We start from the raw sequence: 15,254 nt of genomic DNA on the forward strand, positions 1-15,254 counted from the left end.
CGGGAGAGGAAGCCACAACCCCCAAGGGTTATCACGACACCCTCAGCTCTCCTACTTCTTCCCAAGGCCCCCTCTTACCTCCGAGAAACTGCAGAAACAGTGACCTTGTCCAAGGGCACTTCCCCACCCCACCCCCATCCTTTTCTCAACCACCATCCCCGCAGCCCCTCAGGATCTCGGGAGCCAGAGAGTGGGACCATTCATCCTCAGTTGAGCTTTGGGGGTCTGGGTGCCTCAGGGACGGACATGTGAGTGTCCAGGGGGAACGCCTGGGGAACGACCCAAATGGAGGGGAGGAGGGAAGGTGGAGACTTGTGAAAAAGAGGCCAGCAGTGGCTGTGGCATAGTCATTCTGGAAGTCTGGCAGGTGGCCTGCCTACCCTGGCTGGCAGCTCATTAAGTGCATATGCCTGGACGCCCCTCATACTCCAGAAATGCCTTGCCAGACTGGAGACTGCGGGGGGGGGGGGGGGGGGGGGCGGGAACGTGCAGCTTGACACGCTCCCCGAGTGCATCTTTTACTACACAGATATCGTGGAGCAGACAATACCCTGGAATCAGCACCCTCCTGGCTGGGCCGAGCCCTCCTAGTGTGGAGAAGTTATTCAACACCCCCAATCCCCAGAGTCTCTCCCATAAAGCAGGGGCTTTGATGTGCACGGGGCCACCGGGAGTTGTAAGGATTAACACAAATACCTTAAGCACAGAGGCAGAGGCTCTGTCCCCCGGGGCCCATCGTGTTGGAGCCCAGAAGACCGAATGTCTGACCCCCTGAGGGCCTGGAAGTGCCAGAGAATGAAGGCCCCCATCCCACCCCACAGGCTCACCTAGTGACAGAGGGGAGCGGGTGTATAAATACCCCAGCTCCCTCAGCCCTCAGGTGGGATAAGTCTGGGCCGTGGCTCCCACACTGGCTCCCCGTGCCCCCTTGCAAGATGAAGCCCTAATGAGTTACCCACGGGGACAGGAAGCCTCATACCAAGCCTTCTTCGTAAGACACCTTCTCTGCCCTGCCCCACTTCCCGCCCTCCTCCCGGAGTTTACTGTGAGCGCCTCTCAGATAAACGGCTCGCCCTTAAATCCTGGTCTCGGGTAGGCTTCTGGGAGACCCCCCCAGGCTAAGACAAGCCTTCACACAGGGTCTGACAGCCAGAAAGTGAGTCCTCTTTGGTTCTCGGGCTGGAGACCAGGTTGGCCCAGACCAGGAAGTCACCACAGGGCCTTGGCTAGTGCTGCCGCCTGGAGGGGAGTGTGCGCTCACTGCTGGCCAGGGATCAGCAAGGCCGGGCCCCCACCTGACCGGAAGATGCCCATCATGGGCCCGGGGAAGCCAACTGGCCCTTTCCTCTCCCACATACCCAGTCCCTGCTAGCAAGGTGGGCAGAGCTGTATCCCAGCTCAAATAAGCCCATCTTGCCCTCACCCTGAGTCCCTCTGCCTGAAATCACCCCGACTGTTACCATCTCTCACCCCGTCTCCCCTCCCTACTTCCTCCAACAAAGCAAACACTCCTTAGAGACACCTCGCCTCTAAATCTTGAAAGTGCCACACCAAGCCCCAGCTGCCTGGGCCCTCAGCCACATGAATTCAAACCCCCAGGGGCACTGAAGTCACCTCCCAGAGAAATCCCTATGATTTCATCTTCTATTTAATCTTTATTTCGCCTCATACTTTTGAGAACTTCAAATAATTTCTCATTTGTAGTAACTAGGAAGCCATAAATCGCCCCTTTATGTCTGAGGAAAATCAATTGTTATTTGACATTTTACCTTAATATTCCCGACTTCCTTCAACTGTAATAAAGCCTCCATCTGCCTTTTATTTTACAGGCAATTAGTAAGTCACCTTTTAAAAATTTCTCCACATTTTCTATCAAATGAATGGCAGGATCGAAAGAGGAGAGCTGTTTTATGGGATTGAACTCACTGAGGAGAAGGGGTTTATCTGTAGCCTTCGAGGTACCAACACTCATTAATGGGTTTTATTGATTCGGGGGCTTTTTAACCCTGAGCAATATTACAGGTGTCACCTGCCTGCCGCACTCAGGAGGGGGCGGGGAAGTGGGCGGGGCAGGGAGAAGCCAGCTCAGTTCTGAGTTCTGGGCCCAAGCTGGAAAAGTAGACTTCCAGCCCTTTGAAATGTGATCAACCCCGCTCGCAGGCGTAAATCACAGTGCAGATACCCTCTCTTTTCCTAGAGAGAAAGGGTTTTTGTTGGTGGTGGTGATTTGGTTCGGTTTTTCTCAAATTACCCAGGGGAATGTGACACTGCTGCCCTCCCCCCACGAGATCAAAAGAAAGAGGCTTGTTTTGGGGGTCCAAGGAACTACACGTGGTTCCTTGGTCTGTCCCTTTGAGCCCTGTGACCTTGGGCAGGTCAAGGAAGGAACCTCTGAGGTTAATCTTCCCTAGCTGCAAGGCGGGGAGAAGAATGTCCTCCCTGCCCCCCGCACAGGGCTGCCCCGGTCTGCCCACCAGACCCCATTTGTGAGAAATGCTTGGAAGAAACTGTAGAGGAAACTAACAGGAAGTATGGCCACAAGCAGGAATCCCACTCCACAGACTCCGGAATGACACCTTCCTTGCTATTCTCGAACTATCCTAATCTGTTCCACTCCACAAGGTTGGCGGGAACTTTGGTCCCAGCCTTTCCCCAGCAGGTGCTCCAGACCCTCCGGCAGGCTTCCCGCCGCCTCCACAGCGCCCCTTCCTGCAGGCCACCGTCTGGCCCAGAAGCCCGGGAGGCCTTTCTTGGGGCCAGACAGCCGGGCCAGAAGCTTTACAGCTGCCAGCCAGAGAGGAGAGTCCAGTACCTGAGGACAGTCCAGAGTGAGCACAGATAAGGCAAGAGCCTTACCCTAGCTGTGCAGGGAAACAAGTCCAGGAGATGTTCTCGGTGGGTTCACGGCAGGTGGCAGAGTTACGCGGTGCGCAGTCGAAAATTCTTTCAACGTTGCCACATGTTTGAACTTTTTAGTTAAAATACTGGCGTGGGGGGGGGGGAAAGGCCGGGGCAAATCTCGCACGTGGGGGCCTGCCGGTGATGGCAGCAAGGAACTGGCATGAGCAGAGGGGAAGGAAGGCAAGGGGCCTTCCGCACCTAGGGGAACCTGCTTGCAGGAACGGCTGGCTGCATTGTTTGCGGGCCCAAGCGCACAATGAAAATGCAGGGCTCCTTCTTCGTTATTGAGAATATCAAGATGGTGGGGCACCTGGGTGGCTCGGTCGGTTAAGCCTCTGACTCTTGATTTCAGCTCTGGTGGTGGTCTCACGGTTCGTGAGTTCGAGCCCCGCATCCGGCTCCTCGATGAGCGTGCAGAGCCTGCTTGGGATTCTCTCTCTCTCCCTCTCTCCGGCCCCTCCCCTGCTCTGTCCCTCTCAAAAATAGATAAATAAACTTAAAAACAAAACAAAACAACATGAAGATGGCAACAGCAGAGCACTAAACTGAGCGTGAGGCCCTTCTAAGACCGGGCCTCGTATGCCTGCACACGTCCCCACCCATGAAGCCGGCCCTGTTTGCTTGGATGAGAGGTCTATTTTGACTAGCTCCTTCCCACCCATCTCTTTATGTCTGATCTTAACAATACTCTGAGCCTAGCATCTGATGCAAGTGAACAAGTGGGTAGATCGGGGCCTTTTCTGGTAACAATAAGAGTAATTAATGCTCCTGTAGGCCTCCCCACGTGCCAGACAACGTTGTACTAAGTCATTTAATCCTCCCAATGACCCTATGACATAGGACTATTACTACTCCCGGTGGGGTGCCAGTGAATGTCGTCACAAGGTGTGGCAGCACAGTAGAGGCAAGGACTGCAGGTCTAACCTCATTAATATGGGATTGGATCACCACTGATTTTTTTTTTTTAAACAATGATTTCTATTTCCTGGGCGTCTTCCTCTCTCAGGGCAGCTGCCTTGGGGACACCACTGACACCTCGTGGCCATCGGTGAAATTGCAGACCTAGTGTCCAGGAGGTCCCAGGCAGGAGCTTCCCCCCACCTGGGCAGGACCAGGAAGAGGAGCTATATCCCCATCCCAATAATCCATTTTCCCCTGATCCCAAATCTCTCAGTCTGAAATTGCCCCTAACTTCTCTAACTCCATCTCCCTTTCTTAGCTCCTCAAACACAAAGCAAACTCAGCCATTTCCATTCTTCAGCGTCACCTTGCCTCTAAATCTTGAAGCCACCATATCAAAGGATCCTAAATGCCATCACGGAAAGAAGCGGGAGATTAGCTGTACTTGGGTGAATTAGGAAGACCTCTTCCCCCCTCTCCTCCCCCACCCCCCTCCGGGGAGGAGGTCCTTGCGGACCGGCAGGAATTGGCCAGGGAGACAATAGAGGGAGGACACACAGGAAGAGGGGACAGAATTTGAGCCAGGCTTTGCAAAAAAAAAAAGGGGGGGGGACACACGGCACATTTTGTACCGGGATGCTCTCTAGGATTGTTATTTCGTTCCATCCTCATAAACAACCTTGCCAGGGAGCTTTTTCTGCTCATGCTCCAATACGAAGAAATTAAGATTTGGGAAGATAGGCTTACCTACCCAAAGTGATCAGATAACTGAAGTGGCAAGGCCAGCTTGTCTCATGTGAGTTGTGGAGGATTGGAGCTGGTACAGATGAGGAAGACTTCTAGATCACCAGGGAAAAAAATAATCAATGTGCAGGATGGCTCACAAGTGCCCTTCGAATCCTTGGCACGGAAAGCCTGCCGGGTCTTCAGAGGCGCCGCCAGGATGGATAAGGGTCCCCCCGGGAAGGACCTGGCACTGGCCGGGCTGCACTTCCACACGGGACAGAGAGGGCTGCAGCGACTGAGATTTACGATGGCCATGGCCTTCGTGACTTAATGGTCAGGAGTTGAGCTATTTTATCTCATCATACATTCTGCCTAGAAATAGCTGCAAACCTTCATTTCAGGATGGCTCTCAGTCATGAGAGGGTGACCTGTGTATCTCCTAAATCACGTTAATCATCAGGGCAGCGGGCTTGAGCTTCCTTCCCTCTGCAGTGTCTTTCCCCGTAAGCCAGCCATTTTCTTCTCTGAAAGAAAGGCTCTCCGGGCCAGTTCTCCCGGGAACGCACAGGAGGGGCAGGAAGGCCACTCATGCGGCCCAACTTGGGACCATCTGCCCACCCCAACAGAGCTGGGCAAATGGTGAAGGCGAGCAAATTGGCCTGGCCTCTCCCCACGCTCTCTGAGGATTAACATAAACATCCTCCCTCTCTCTCTCACCACCTCCCTCCTCTCTTCTCCCCTCTCCTCCCTCCTCACTCTCTCAGCCTCACCCAGCTGCCCCCTCCTCCCATCACCCTCTAGCCCTCCCCTGCGGTGGGACTGCTTTTGGAGCAGTTCAGATGAAGGTGAACTTCCTCCCAGGGGGGTCAGTGCTTGAGTAAGACCCTCCGGAAGAGCCATGTATAAGAGGGTTCCCTGTGTTCCCCAGAGCCCTCATCCCAAGTACAAGTGTGGGAACTCCTCTCCAGACCTGCAGCCTGCTTTAGGGCTCCAGGGGTCCGGGTACTGGGCAGAGCTAGAGCAAACTTCCCATCCTGGGTGCAGACTGGACAGTCCAATGCAGGGTCCTGGGCACAGACCATGGGACGGTCTCAGCTGTGGGCGTTGGCTGGTGATGACTCTGGCAAAAGTGTCCTCATTGGCTCTCCTCACCATCAGCTCACTAGCCCTTCCTGACACAGGAAGGGGCCTCACGAACCACCTCCCCACAACTGTCTCTAAGCCCAGCATCTCACCAGCAACCCCTCGCTTACTCATCCTCCCTTTATTCTCCCCCAGGGTTCCCACCCCACACCCTCTCGGCCCTCTACAGAACAAGCTCCTTCACTTTTCTTTCTTGGTATGTCGATGGCCCAGCAAAAGCCAAATCCAAATCATTAGCGAAAGACAGTTGCCCTTCCCTGAAAGCTGGGAGGGCTGGTCTTCAAACCCTCCCTGGGAGGTGAGCTGCATTTGTATCTGACCCTGTTGGAGTCATACCCTCCCCACCCCCTCCACCCCCAGAATAAGCAGTAAATAAAAGGAAGAAAACAAGAACAGGCCAATGTCCCTAATAAAACAGAGGATGGCTCCCTACAGCCCCCAGAGGGCCCACCGCCTCAGGAAGTATCAGTAACACACCAGCTGCCTTATATCAACATTTACTTATTTTACCTCTATAAGGAGGCTTCTGGAACCTCCTCTCTTTCACAGCCAACACGTAAGATGGACATTACCAGTAATCGCTACCGTTAAAAATCACCTACTGTGCTTTCCATGTGTTCTATGTAATCCTCACGTTGCCCTTGAAAGGTGAAACTGTTATTCCCACTTCACAGGTAGGACTCTGAGAGGTCAATTCGCTTGCCCAAGGTCATGCAGCTAAAATGGAGAAAGAATCCGCGTGGATCCTCACTTCCGTGATACGGGGGCTTCTGGCGTTTGCCCACAGACCGAGGCACGGCAGGGCTGTAGTTCCGGGCTCGGCCGACAGAGGGCGATGAGGGGGAGGGGCTGTGGGCAGTCCGCCCCTTTGCCTTGATTTTCAGCGCCCAGATCCCCGATCGCTGGGGCCGGCGGCTTCTCTCTCGGAGTCGGCGGGCAGGTGGGGGCCAAACACTGCCAGGGCATTTCTCTGGCATCCAGAAACTGAAAGTGCCCTGGGCAGCGCCGCAGGCACCCCCTGGGCATTCTCAGGCCAGCTGCAGCAAACCGGAGGTGCCTCCCAGGTTCTGGTCCCGGTTGGCGATGGAAAGGCCAAGGATTTCTCCGTGCCTCTGTCGAAATCGCAGGATTAGCGTGCCCCAGACCTCTGAGTCCCTGAAGGCAGTGTGGGTGGAGAAAAGGAGGGGTCGTCCTTTGCCGTTTCAGAAAACCCAAGGGAAGGGGCACCTCTACCCTCTAGAAGTCTGCCGGGAGGAACCGGGTGCCAAAAGGCTGACCAGCCTGCAGACCCCCCCGGCGGTGTCTGATCCAAAACTAAGAAATGTCTCAGGTGACCAATATGGGTGAAGAAATTAAATGCAAGTATATGCAGCTTCTTTGGAAAATAAGAATATCAAGTCACGGGGTCCGTGGGAGTTGAGGTTGGTGGTCAGTAGAGGTGATAAGCCCTTCCAGCTCCCCCAGCCCTGCCAGTCTTTCGTCCCAGCTGTCTTCTCTCTTCCCTGAGGAGGAATTGTCATGAGTCTCCTCAGCCTGGGTGTTCTGTGTCCTCCCCACTGCTTAAGCCATCACAGCTTATTACTGGAAACAGGGCTTTGTTCTAAGAAGAACAAAATGGGGCCAGAGGGTGAGGTCGCTCAGATCTGGCCTCCACTGGAGGAAAATCAGGATGCTTGGGACACGCCAGCGAGGGGCCCCCAGGCACTGACTTCCACCAGCCTCCCCGGGGGCAGCTGAGGGACTGACAGTGCAAACTCTTCTCCAGTGCAGGGACAGATGACCCAGGCCTCTTCCAGCCGCGTGGGCAGAAGTGGGGAACTAGAGGGACTTGATGCGGCCTGGGACCCCGAAGCAGTCGCCACAATGCCCTCCTTTGGCAGAAGAAAGATGCAGATCCCTGGTTACCCCAAGCGCCCGCCGCCCCCCCCCCCCCCACCCGCCGCAGACCCTGGGACAGCCTCTGCAGGGGCCGCCCAGGGGCCTCACAGCTTCATGGGAGCTGCCTGGGGAATCTTGCTCACCCCAGGGAAACAGCGGCAGCTTGGCTGTTACGACCTTTCACCTTGACCTTTCGTGTGGCCTGACCCCTCCTAGGTGAGGTGAGAGCACAGAAGCTCGAGGATGAAGGTCTCTGTCAGAGGAGAAAAGGCTTTTAAACAGCCCTCTGGGATTTGTGCAGCTCATTCGGCTTCCTCTTCCAGCCCCAGTCAGCAAGGCTCACGGGAATTAGGGGCTCCCAGGGTGTTGCTGGGATCTCTCAGGTCACTGGGTCAAGCCCGGAGTCCCTGCTTGGGATTCTCTCTCTCTCTTTCTCTATCTCAAAATAAAGAAATAAACTGGAAAGAAAGAAAGAAAGAAAGAAAGAAAGAAAGAAAGAAAGAAAGAAGGGAGGGAGACAGTGGAAAAAGAAAAACAAGATGTCAGAGGCCAGAGCAGCCTGAGCTGCTCTGCTGAGAATCTTCCATTTCACGTGGGGGGTGAGGAGAGTTGACTCTGCCCTCCAGCCCCTCCTTCTGCCCGGGATTTGATTGCTCTGCAAGTTCAGGGTCCTGTTTAGTGATTCTGTTCAGGGCAGGCTGGGCTGGGCTGGTCCAAATACAGGTGCTCCCCCCACCCTTGACTGTATACGAGACCCCCAGACCCAGAGAACCTGGCAGTAGTAATTCAAGGAGCTTTCTGCCAACCCAGGGGCATTCCAGTGCCAAATCCTAGAGACCTGTCGAACCCCATAGTTGCTTCCCCAGGGAGCAGGAAGAGAGGGCGAGTGTTCCCAGCCCCCTTCAGAGCCTTCTGTCTGAGCCCCTTGCAGCCCCACTGTCTTCTATGCCCCCACCTGCAACAGCTCACCTCAGTCCATTTCTCTCCCTGATTCCCCACCGGACCTCCTGCCTCGATTCCCCTGCCCCCTGCAAGCCCTGCCTCCCCTAGCCCACCGCCCAGCGAGCCTTGTACAAACACTCCCCCCCCGCCCCCCCCCCCCAGCCCCCTACAACCTCAGCCCCTTCCGTTGCCCTCTGGACTCCTTATCCACATTCTCCATTCTGCACTCTCGTTCTCAGGGACCCTGAACCTTCCCTTCCGGTTTTTTCCTGTTTTCCACTGCCGATTAGGCTCCCCCCTGCGCATTCTTGCTTTGTTCTTTCCCATCCCTCCTGATGCACACCCCTACTGATGGGTGTCTTGGGGTGATGGTGGGATTTGGAGCTGACAGCCAAGAAAGAATCCTTGAAGATGTCTTTGGTGCAAAAAAGGTGATTTTATTAAAGCACGGGGAAAGGAATCGAGGGCGGAAAGGGCTGCACTGGGGTTGTGAGGCGTGGCTGTTTATATACCCTCAGGTTGGGTGGGGTTAGGAAGAGCATAAGTCTCTAAGGAATTTTAGAAGCAAAGTCTCCAGGACCTTGAGGGGCTAGCTGTGTTAGGAAAATGCCATTTATTACCGTTTAGTAAAACCTCAGTCATGAGACCCTTCAGATGTATATCAGAGTGTCCTAAGCTTGGAGTAGGATTGCCAGCATATATCTTGGGAGAGCTGAGATGAAGGAAGTTTCCAAAGGATTTTTTTTAATGTTTATTTTTGAGAGAGAGAGAGAGAGAGACTGAGCATGAGTGAGGGAGGGGCAGACAGAGAGAGGGAAACACAGAATCCAAAACAGGCTCCAGGCTCAGAGCCGTCAGCACGGAGCCCAACTCGGGGCTGTGACTCAGGAACGGCGAGATCATGACCCGACCCGAAGTCAGACGCCCAACCGACAGAGCCACCCGGTGCCCCTCCAAAGGAGTTTTTATATGTGAAAGTAGATTACAGGATCCTAGGGTGTCAGGATGATGTTAAGCCAAGATTCCCTTTTGCCCGCAGCAAAGTGTCATCATTGAGGCAGCTGAGCTCCTAGAGGGAGGTCACGCTGCCTGTTTCAAGGACTTGCCGGTGGGCTATAAGCAGTAAGAAAATTTAATTTTTCATTTGCCTTAGTCTCCTGCGTCACCATAGCAAGCACTTAAACCTCTTTCCTTTGTTCTTGGGGAGCCAGGATTGTCCGAGGGATATCACACGCATCCCACCTGGGGAGGGGGATTGTGTACCTTGCTCTCAGCTTGCGTTATGCTCCCTCGTCACTACCACCTAGGTAGAGCTCACCTATTTTCCTCCCTCCTCTGGGCCTCCGGAGTCCTACCCCTCCTTCCCCTCCCTGCTCCAGCCCCACCCTCCCTGGACCTTCGCAGGCCAGCCCTGTCCAGGGAAAGCAGATGTTTGAGCCTTTCAGACTCTGAGTTGAGTTGGGCCCTGCTGGCCCTCAGCAGCATGATGGTCATTATCAACTTGCCAGCCTGGAAACGTTCTTGGCAATACTACTAGATTTTTCCAGCGTGGAGATCTGATCACGCCACTCCCACCCTGACGGCCCTCCAGGAGCTCCTTACGGCCCAGGCCCTGTCTGCCCTTTTCCCCATCCCCACCTCCACACCCCATGAGGCCACACCATGCCTCATTCGTTGCATGCCTGCCATGAGGAAGGCTCCCAGTCAGCGGCTGTGGAATCAAGGATTGAGGCATCAGACTGTCTTCAGTGCCTGGGGGCTCCTTGGCCAAGCCAACCCTGTGCCCAGCGAAGACCAGGACTTCTTCCAGTCCAAGGGTCTGCCCTTGCCACTGTCACCGCGAGATCTGACCACCCTTCACGGTCTACCTAAGAAAGCAGACATTACCCCTCAAGCTCCTTTGGTCACATTGCAGCATTTTGCAACAGAAAAATGCATCGTTGTGTTTAATTCTCAAACCCGGTCCTTGAATTTAGTGGGGCAGGAATTCCTTTTTCCGTATTAGAGACGCCCCCTTACGGTAGGTGCTGTTGCAGATGATTTCTTGGGCCTACGTGGGCACGAACAAGGCAAATGCAGGCACTGATAACATCTGCCTTCCAGCTGTGCCACGGGGACTCACTGGCAGGGGACAGCACAGGACTGGCATGAGGACAGCCAGTCCAGTCCACTGGCTTTCACTTGTCTTCCATTTAAAATTCAGAAAATACAAGTTGGGGCAGACAGAAGTCTGGGGCTGTCTTGGAGGAGAGTGGTTCAGTAACCTGCAGCTCTCTCCCCGCCTTCCATGACTTCATGCAGCTGTGAGGCCACAGGAGTCACAGAAGCTTGACACCTCCCATCCCTCCCTCACCATTCTAGGGTCAAGCAGGTCCTGACACTCTGGAAGAGTGGACCCCAGGTCTTTGTAGAATGCGCTGCCATCCTGCTTCTGACCACCAGATGGCACCCCGGGGCCCATTGTTCTGTTCTAGTGCAAAAATGTCCCAGCCTGAAACCCTGGGACGAGTTTTTCTTCTGTCATCCTTTCAGTGTAGGTGAAAGCACCCCCAGAGGCTGTAAGGCAAGACCCTTTGACCAGGGTATGAGAAGCTTTGAAGGTCCAAGAACTGGGACATTGACGGCGGACACCAAGGGTGGGAGCTGCGGCGCGGGTTAAGCGGCCAGGGGAGGGGCATACTGTGTGTTGCTCCTGGAAAATGTAACCGCACGTTGGGCGCCCCAGCTAAGCCGAGGCTGAGGACATGCGTGGGTGTGTGCATGCGTGGGTGTGGCTGCGGGTGTGAGAAACCAGAGAGCCCCTGCACAGCAGAGTTTCAGAGCTCATCTCTGTGCCCCACCATCTGAGCGTTGCGACTGATAAAACGATACCTCGATACCTCGCTGCGCCTGGTGAAGGCAAACGTTCGCTTGCGTAGAGAGAGAAGGATGTGGGGACACTTCTGTCCTGGGGCGCCTCCTAGCACGTCTAGCTGTGCGTGCATGTGGTTGGGAGTCCCTTGATCGGGCACGTGTGGCTGTGCCTGCCCCAGCTTTGGTATTCCCGCCCAGATGACATGGGTACTGCCATTAAGGTAAGTTACCTGTAGCAGCATCTCTGAGAGCATCTGTCACGGACGTACCTGTGGGTGCTGGTGCCCTGAGCCTCTCTGTGTTTGACTTTGTGTGACCCGTGGCCCAAATATCTGGGCTCTGTGTAGGGCCTCACAGGGCTCAGGCAGGAGGGGTGCACGTATGTTCACACGCTTATGTGTGTGGTGTACCCCTTGCGACCCGCTTCTCCCGGGGCTCAGGCAGAGCTAGCTTGCTCTCTGTTTCCTCGGACATTTTACTTCTCCGTGACACAGAGTCCTGGCAGGCTGCTGCTCTCCTTGGTGAACATTGCACCTGCCTTTCTCCTGGGCCAAGCATGCCTTAGGGGAGATTGTTTATTTCTTCAATTAAAAGAAGAAAGGCCCTGGGAGGCTGCGCACTCGAAATTACCACATTTTAAAATGCTCTGACATTCATGAAACCATAAACCTCATGGTGGGTTCGCCTCCTCTCCGGACTCGAGCAGCTCCTCTCCCGACACTGGGGAGCTCTGACCTTTGCTTCTCTGTGGCCAGAGAACTCCCTGGCGTCTCTGTGTGCGGCTGTCGCCACGTTAATCTTTCAGTTCTCCTAAGTCTCTTCGGGCTCAGTGTGGTGTTCAGGAAAGTCTAAGAAGCAGAAAACCCAGATTCTAGCAGCCCTCCCTGGCTGCGTGAGCTTGGACGAGGGCCCTAACCTCTCTGGGTCTCAGACTCCTCCGTGGTAAGATACAGCTAGTACCTACTTTGATCTGAAGCTCCTTCCTGCCCTGATGCTGTGAGATCTGAGGCCGTTTGTTAAGTAGAAGCTTGTCCAGTGAGTACAGAATGGGGCCTTAGCCCCATTTCACAGGAGAGGAAGGGGAAGGTCGTTGCCGCCACACGGCCCTGGAACAAAGATGGGGCGAGTGGAGCCGCGTGGAACACAGACATGTGCTCTCGGCCCTTGTACTGCAGTCTTCTCGAACAGCCCCAAACAGCCAGGGGGGATTGATGAGAGCTTGTCTCCCAGGCCTACGCAGTAATTATTGGTGTTCATAATGATGCCCGGAGGTATTACATTCCGTCAGAATCATCAAAGAAAGATTAAACCATGCCTACTATAATTGCTCTTTGAAATACCTGCTATTCTCTTGCTTGGAAAATTGATAACCTATGGATTTTCAATTAACTTTAAGTTACGAAGAATATTCAGTTTACCCAAGTACCCCATCCATTTTCTGTCCCTTGTAGGAGGAGTTTGTTATCTGTCTCGGGCTGTATCCCCCAAGGACGACAAAGTTTGGGGGTGGAAAATCGTAGGTCTGTAATTGGAGGCCCTGGATCCGACCCTTCCGAAGACTGTAACTCGGTTTCCATACCTGTGAAAAATGGAATTAATGCCAGTCCCGCTCCCCCAGGGTCATTGCCAGGATCAGGTAGGTCATGGGTGCGTTTGTCAATGGCATGTCTGGACACATGAGAGATGTTCAGAAAGCACTTGAAAACTGCTCCGTAAGACTGAGGGCTTGGCAGCGAAACTTTGAGCTTGAGCAAAGATCACTGGATAGGTTTCCATGGTTTTCCCAACAGCAACCTGTGCAGCCTTTGGGGGACCCACTAGGCCTCCTGGACCCCAGCTTTATCATCTGTAGAATGGGGAGCCGGCAGACTTGGGGAAGACCGGAGATTGGGAATCAGTAGTTCGAGAAACACATCATGCCCAGAGGCCTGTCTTAATTGACCAGTAGTGTTTTAAATTCATTCGCAACATTTAAAAATGGAGAGATTGCCTGTGCAAACCTAGCGTCATGGCTCTTTGTTTAAATGGTAAACACGGGGCAACGTTCTTGCAAGGCAAAATGGTCAGTGCCAAGTAGCTGTTGAGGCCCTTCTATTTCTTACTGCACCCCTTTCTCTCCCCTCCCCCCTCGGCTGGCTTCCCCGGCTTGTGTTTTCTTGCCTGGCCCCAAGTGGGTTCGTGACCCCGAGACTGCGTGAACTGCAAGGCTTTGGGCCTTGACCCGTCCCACCTGCCCCAGGGATGCTGGCCTTCATCCCAGGGAAGGGAAATCCATCAGGGACCTACCCAGAACCACCTTCCCACCTGGACCCTGGCCGGGGAGAGACACATTCCTTCAGCAACTTCCAGCCCATGCAGAGCAAAGCGCTGCAGAGAGGACCCCCCCCCCCTCCCCACGCACACAGCCCTCGCAGCCAGAGCCAGTAACTCACAGCTGTGGTTACCCGCGCGCTGATTTCTGTTTTAAAAAATACTGCTGGATAAACAGTGAGGGAAACCCGAGCTGTTCCCACACCACATAAATCCCCAGTTTGCTGTCCTATCTGGTTAGCTGGTTTCCCCCCGAATAACAGCACTGCTGCCTTCTCAAGCAAGGGCTGGAAAAGTGCGTCCCGGGAAGCTCGGCCGCTCTGGAGTCTCCCGGGCGCGGAGGCCTCCCTCCTTCTCTCTTTCAGCACTTCCTGCCCAGGGGCGCTCACCTTCGTCCTCACTCCCTCCACCTGGATGCCCTTCCTCCTCCCTTCTGCTTTGTCTCACTCAAAAGGCCTCCAAGGGAGACCCTTGGGGGGGGGGGGGGGCCTGGGCTCCTCCAGCAACTAGATGGCCACAGTCAAAGGCAGACCTACCCGACTGCCTCGCCTCCCCCTGCAATGCAATGCTCCCTGTAGAGCTCCTTCCAGGGCCCTCTGTCAAAGAGCAAATATCTTGGCTCAGAAGTTGCGGCCAGAGCCTTCTCCAGCCCAAAGATGGGTCTGGCCTTAGAGGAGGATTGCCAGATTTGGGTGAGGTGGAGAAGGGGCACGGGAAGGACGCCCAGTTAAATTTGAATTTCAGATAAGCAACAATTAATTTTTAGCCTAAGGATGTCCCCAGGGTTGCAGGGAACATACTTAACTGGGCGCCCTGTATTTTATGTAACTGTTCTACCTTAACACCTTTTCCTTTTAAAACTTTGTTTTTAATGTTTGTTTATTTTTGAGAGAGAGAGAGAGACAGAGACAGAGTGAGTGGAGGAAGGGCTGAGAGAGAGGGAGACACAATCCAAAGCAGGCTCCAGGCTCTGAGATATTAGCACAGAGCCCGATGCGGGGCTTGAACTCACGGACCCGTGAGATCATGACCTGAGCTGAAGTCGGACACCTAACCGACTGAGCCACTCGGGCGCCCCAACACCCTTTTTCTGAGGAAGGACAGCTTCTGATAGGGAAGAAGAGGCAGGGTTATGGGAGCTTGTGTCCCCCGCAGCTCCAGGTGGCCAGGTGACTAGTGCTGGCCAATGAGGCTGAAGAGCAGTGGTTAACCAGGACTTCCAGAAAGCCTCCTTGAATGGGGCAGAGAGATGAAGAAACTCTCCTCTGTCTTTCCTCCTTCCTGCCACTTGGAAGGCCAACGTGACAGTTGAGCATGAACTGCCAGCTGGATGAGGAGACCGTCTGGGTCAGAAAAAGTGACCGTGAGGAGTGCCTGGGTGGCTTGGCTGGTTGAGTGCCCGACCTCGGCTCAGGTCATGATCTCAACTCATGACCAGGTTCATGAGTTCGATCGAGCCCCATGTCAGGCGCTGTGCTGACAGCTCAGAGCCTGGAGCCTACTTCAGATTCTGTGTTTCCCTCTCTCTCTGCCCCTCCCCTCCAAAAAAAAATAAATTAAAAAAAAAAAAAAGAGTGACCATGCTGGGGTGCCTGATGACT

At 54.3% G+C, this 15,254-nt stretch overlaps 1 protein-coding gene across 1 annotated transcript in view; it reads left to right on the plus strand.

The window, feature by feature from the left end:
• Window positions 1-11,431: 11,431 nt before the first annotated feature.
• The window catches only part of MEOX1 (mesenchyme homeobox 1), a 28,708-nt gene continuing 24,885 nt past the window's right edge, over window positions 11,432-15,254 (plus strand). The window contains exons 1-2 of the mRNA XM_058703433.1: window positions 11,432-11,564; window positions 12,795-12,979. The gene's annotated coding sequence lies outside the window, so the exon portion shown is untranslated. The remainder of the gene's footprint in view (window positions 11,565-12,794; window positions 12,980-15,254) is intronic.

This window comes from Neofelis nebulosa, chromosome 16 (assembly GCF_028018385.1).
Source record: "Neofelis nebulosa isolate mNeoNeb1 chromosome 16, mNeoNeb1.pri, whole genome shotgun sequence".
Classification (NCBI taxonomy): Eukaryota; Metazoa; Chordata; class Mammalia; order Carnivora; family Felidae; genus Neofelis; species Neofelis nebulosa.